Here is a 6,073-nt window from a genome sequence, read left to right on the forward strand (position 1 = left end):
GTGTCAAAGACTACATACACAAGTTTAACGTCTTTGTGCAATACTGTATTTTTGAGTGGTGGTGAAGTGTGTGCGTGTGTGAGAACTGAACAAAAGATGTTCTCACACACTGAGGAAAAATAACTTCTAATCTAAGCTGATATATCTTTTGTATCTGTCTGGGCTGATTGCTTCTTGAAAGAAGATGTGCTGATAAGCGTTCCCTTCTTGTTTTTTACACTCTCTCTGTTATCTTTTGTGTGTCACTCTCTTGAGTCTTCAGCTCTCCTCTTATTTATAGGAGGAGAGCTTGAACATACAGAGAGATACATTAATGTATCTGTTGCATTTGAATCGACTCTTTGGACTTTGTGTCTCGACTTTTCGACTGCCCTTCTGGAGCGTTTGTCTTTAATGCTCTGATACAGTGTCCATTATTGTCCTTTGACTGGACACTGGCTTTGTACCTTCATGCACAGCTGGAATCCATTTTGAATAAGCTTGTCTTGATCTGCAACTGAAAGATTCTGACTGATGCTTCGGACTGGTCAGCTGGACTGATCTTCAGTTGGGCTAGTGAAATCATTTGACTCGTCAGTTGAACAGATTTCACTCTTTCAGTTGAACTAGTCGGCTGGGCTCTTCGTCAGTTAGACATATTATCGGCTGGCCAAGCTTTTGAGGTTCTCCTGCTGAATCACCTATCAGCTGGACAATCAACTGAACTTCTTGTTGATAAACCAGTTTGACTGATTCAGTTTCAGCGATCAGTTGGTTCAATCAGTTGACAATTCCTTTAGCTTCAGTTGTGGCTTCGTAAACTGATTATTTCAGTTTTAGCTATCTGCGCACTAAGGTAGATTATTAGTAACAAAATAACAAGTTTTTGTTAAAATCAAAATCAAGATTGCGAACTTGAAAAGTTCCAACAACAAGTTTTGTGAACATCAAAATCAAGATTGCGAACATTAAATGTTCCAACAATCTCCTTCTTTTTGATGATCACAAAACTTGGATAAACAATCTATTCAACTAATATATTCATCCCCTTTTTGTGTGAATCAAAAAATCATATTTTCAAAACATTTTAAGCACAAAATTTTCTCCCTCTCAGTATTTAATAAAAAATTCTTTCCATTAATGCGTTCTCCCCCTATATCTCTGAAATTTTGAAAAATACAAAAGAAGAGGGATAGCTAACCAATTTTCTCCATGACTCATTTTCTGCTACAGCACATATGCTCTGCCTTCAACGAATAACTTCTTTTTTTCGAGCATGGATAGGCTGTAAATTTTATACCGCTGTAATAATCTATGAGTATAGTTTCAACACAAAAAGCGGTTCGTCATTTGGACACTTGAGCAAGGAGGTATGTCATTTTTCCCACGGTCACTACAAGCTACACAAAAATTCTGTTTTTCATATATATGTTTGAAAAATCTGAAATTTTCGAACTTTAAACATCAAAATAAGTTTCAATGTTATTTCAAGAACAACCCGCTCTGATACCTCTTGTTAGGATCTGTTAGGTGGGTATATCGTTGAGCTACAATAGCTCGATTCTTGAAATATTGAACACTGGTGAATTAAATCGAGTTTGGTTTTCAAACCAAGCGGAAGACACTAGAAATAATTCTTCGTAGAAGTCGATTAAACATTTTGTAACCCATTTAAAATATATGCAAGTTGAATGAGTAAAAATATTTTGTTGAAGCATTTTATCAAACACTTGTTATGCAATATTTTGGTATTTAAAGAACACATAAAATGCTTCAACAATGCATCTTTAAAACAATAGAAATGATAAGTAAATGCAATAAATAAATAGACACGAATTAGCTTATGGATGTTTGGAGACTTCAAATGCACCTACGTCACCCCTTCTTCCACATTGGGAATGATTCATTAGAAGACTTTGATTTATACAACTCTTTGTACAAACTCACTCAGCTTAGGGCTTACACTACTGCCTAATTGAACTCCTAGCACTCAAGATTGTAGGCAGTACCTCACAATCATCATATTGTTTAATGTCTCATATGCAAAGACTACATACACAAGTTTATTGTCTTTGTGTAAGACTCACTCAACTAATCTTTGAAGTTCAACTCTCTTGTATATGTGTGAGTGATTGTGTGTGTGAAGAATTTATCCTTTACAATGTACATCTCAAATGTATCTTCATACAAGGGCTTGGGCTCTCAACTAGCAGATTTCTATATGCTAACTGCCCATACTTTGAATCTTCTTCAAAAGCTCTTGTTTGATCTTTTAGATGTTGTATTTATAGGCCTCAACAATGATATATATGTTAGATACAAGAATATGACTGTTTGGAAAGTTTCTGTACTGTTTCTAAAATTGCAACGGTCAAATTCGTCTTGCTAGACTTTTTCTGAGCTTAAACTGGTCAACTGGTCGTTCAGTTCAGTTGGTCAGCACCTGGTTCAGTTCAACTGGTCGTTCAGTTCAGTTGGTCAGCAGCTGGTTCAGTTCAGTTGGTTAGCTACTAGTTCAGTTCAGTTCAGTTGGTCAGTTGCCAGTTCAGTTCAGTTCAGTTGGTCAGTTGCTAGTTCAGTTCTGATTTCAGTTTGTACAGAACTATTACTTTAATCATCATTTATCATCATCTTAAGCTTCGACTCAGATTTTGACTTCTGAAGATGATTTGTAGATCATTGTCTTATCTTTCCAATGCATACTGAATCGCTTTATTCCAATAAGCGAGCTGAGAGATATGACCAAAATACCGCAACTGCTAATACCCAACTTATTGTTGTATTCGTGTAATCAGTTCGATAATTCAGCGATCATTTAGACATTGATAACATCCGATTTTGCCCAACTGATGTGAAATATGACTTGTTAAAAATTGAGTTTCTGATAAGTCTAGTTGGTGGGTTTCAATTGAATCATCCAGCTGAGAGATGTTACAAAACACCGAAGCTCTCCAGAAATTTAGTTTGGATAAATTCAGTTTCAATTTCTTGTGTTTGCAACTTCACACATGAGTAAATATGTTAGAAATACAATAACTAGTTTTGTGAACATCAAAATCAAGATTGCGAACATGAAATGTTCCAACAATCTCCCCATTTTTGATGATCACAAAACTTCGATAAACAATCGATTCAACTAACATATTTATCCCCTTTTTGTGTGAATCAAAAAATCATATTTTCAAAACATTTTAAGCACAAATTTTCTCCCCCTCGATATTTAATAAAAAATTAATTTTATTAAAATTATAATGAGTTCTCCTCCTATATCTCTGAAATTTTGAAAATTATAAAAGAAGATGGATAACTAACCAATTTTCTCCATGACTCATTTTCTGCTGCAGCACATATGCTATTCCAGCAATGAATAAACTTCTTTTTCTCGAGCATAGATAGGCTGTAAATTTTATACCGTTGTAATATTCTACAAGTCTAGTTTCCAACGCAAAAAACGGTTTGTCATTTGGACACTCAAGGAAGGAGATATGTCATTTTTCCCACGGTCACTACAAGCTAAACGAAAATTCAGTTTTGCATATATATGTTTAAAAAATCTGAAATTTTCGAATTTTAAACATCAAAATCAGCTTAATGTTCTTTCAACAAAAACCGCTCTGATACCATTTGTTAAGATCGGTTAGGTTGGTAAATCGTGAGCTACAATAGCTCGGTTCTTGAAATATTGAACACCGATGAATTAAATCGAGTTTGATTTTCAAACCAAGTAGAAGGACACTCGAAATAATCCTTCGTAGAAGCCGATTAAATATTTTGTAAACATTTAAAATATATGCAAGTTGAAGGAGTAAAAAATATTTTGGTTGAAGCATTTTATCAAACACTTAGTATGAAATATTTTGGTATTTGAAGAACACATAAATGCGTGATTTAGAAGGGTGGGGGTGTTGAAATGTTGAATAAGGCCCCTCACAATAAACAAATAAAACTGATCTTTTCGAAGTTTTGAGTTCAGTTTGGTGACAAACTGATTCTCGGAATCTTGTTGGTCAATGACAATCAGTTAAACTAAAGTAGTTGCGGAAAATAACTGACTGAAAAATAGAATACATAACTGAAATAAAATACGCAAGAATTGTTTCTAGATGTTCGGAGATTTCAATTACTTCTACGTCACCCTTTCTATCTAAAGGATAGGATTTCCACTAAAAGACTTTGATCGAATACAAGATTTGTACTGACCCACTTCAGTTTGGACTTAACACTGCCAAAAACTGAAACTCTTAGTATTTCAAAACGTTTTCAGTGCGTAACTGATCTTAGCACTATTGAATTTACAGTGTGCTAGTGAGCTCAAATTGTAGCCTTCACTGCTACGAATAAACCAAGTAAGAGTGAGCTAAGATTTTGGCAGAGTGACAGCTAGCTTTGAATAGAGTGATCTCTTCTTTTTTATTCAGCTGTTCTTCTGTCATATTTATAAGCTTCCCTTCCAACGGTAACTTGAGATATATTTGAATCTTTGTATCTGTTGATTGCCACTTCATTATTGGGCATTGTTTACTTCATTTATTGTAATGCGGCGTCTTAATTGCTTTAGCCGAAATGCGTTGTTCTAAGCTGTATTGATTGAGGTGCGGCGTTTCATATTCAGTTGCAGTATGCTATGTCTTTTTGTCGATTGAATGTTCTTTCCCAAGACATGTTCAGTTGAAGGATGTTTAGCTCAAAAACATACGGCTGAATATATCAATTGATCAGTTTTCATTAGATCAGCTGATTTCAGTTGTTAAGTCCAGTTTGCTGAATATACTTGCGCGTATCAATTGATTCATATTTTGTCAAACGCTGGAACTTAGTTTCCAACAATTTCCCCCTTAAGTAATTCAAAACTGAAAAACTGAGCTCTTTGTAGATAAAATAAGATATTGATCAACTGAATCATATACTTCATGAATACAGGAAAGACTGCTACTGAAAAGAGGATTTCTTCTGCTGTTCTATCATTTCTTTGATCTCTTCCCCTTTTTGTCAAACAGCTCCATCTTGAAGGATAATTTCCGAACAGCAGTCGAAAGGAGAGAGACAGAGGTGGATATATTTTCAACAGCAGAGGTCATCGCAACTTGTAACAGATCTATCTTTCGGGAAACAGTTGATTCCAGAAGGTCAACTCTTTTGTTAATAGTGTCTTGAGTGGTTGCAAGACTGTTAGTTATCCCTTTATGCTTCTTAATTTCATCCATTGTGGGAGTGAGAGAAGAGATAGCTTGCTGAATTGATTTTAGTTTTTCTGTGTTGAAAAATTCTGAATGTTCCAGCTTTACAGTGTGTGAAAGCTGGGTGTGCTGAATCTTAGAAATGGCTGAAATCATCTGATTCATATTATGCTGCATATTCTAGATTTCTTCCAGAACTATATCAAAGTCTGAGGAAGAGTGAAGCAGTTAAGATGTTTCAGGTGCTTGTTCTTGTGAAGGTTGATCAGAAATGACTAAAATCCTGTTCTGGACTTCAGTTTAAGCAGTTTTAAGATCAGGGATTTCTGATTCATTGACTTCTTCTGCAGTCTGAGTTGTAACTACAAGAATTTGTGCCTCTTGTTGTTCTTGCACAAAATCTGGGGCTTGCTCTTCAGTTGAAAAATTTTCAATGATTAATTGAGTTTCCTCCGATTCAGTTAGTTCATTTTCTGAAGTTTGAATGGGCACTTCAGTTTGTTCTTCACTCTCAGCAGATATTTCTTGCTGAATTAATTCTTCAGCAACAAGAAGTTGAACTGGTTCTTCAGATGATATCTGAACCTCTTGTTCTGGTTGCTCAGTTGAAGGAGCAACTGATTCAGAATGTATTGCTTCTAGCTGAGCTTCCAGGGCTACTGTCTGAATGATTTCATCAATATTGGCAAAATTTAATTCAGCCTCGGAATACATGTGTTTTTCAGCATATCCTGAACAGGTTCTTCAGCAGCCGGTTGTGGAGATGACTCTTTCTGTTGGGAGGAGAATGAATCTTCTTCTGTTTTCGAACTGGAGGATTTTTCAGTAAGAACCAATTCTTGATCTTGTTCCAAAAATCTGATTTCACTTTGTAGACGACTAAGATCTGTGTCCAGTTGGGTGAACACAGCTCTATC

The sequence above is a fragment of the Primulina eburnea genome, chromosome 1 (assembly GCF_022965805.1).
Source record: "Primulina eburnea isolate SZY01 chromosome 1, ASM2296580v1, whole genome shotgun sequence".
NCBI lineage: Eukaryota > Viridiplantae > Streptophyta > Magnoliopsida > Lamiales > Gesneriaceae > Primulina > Primulina eburnea.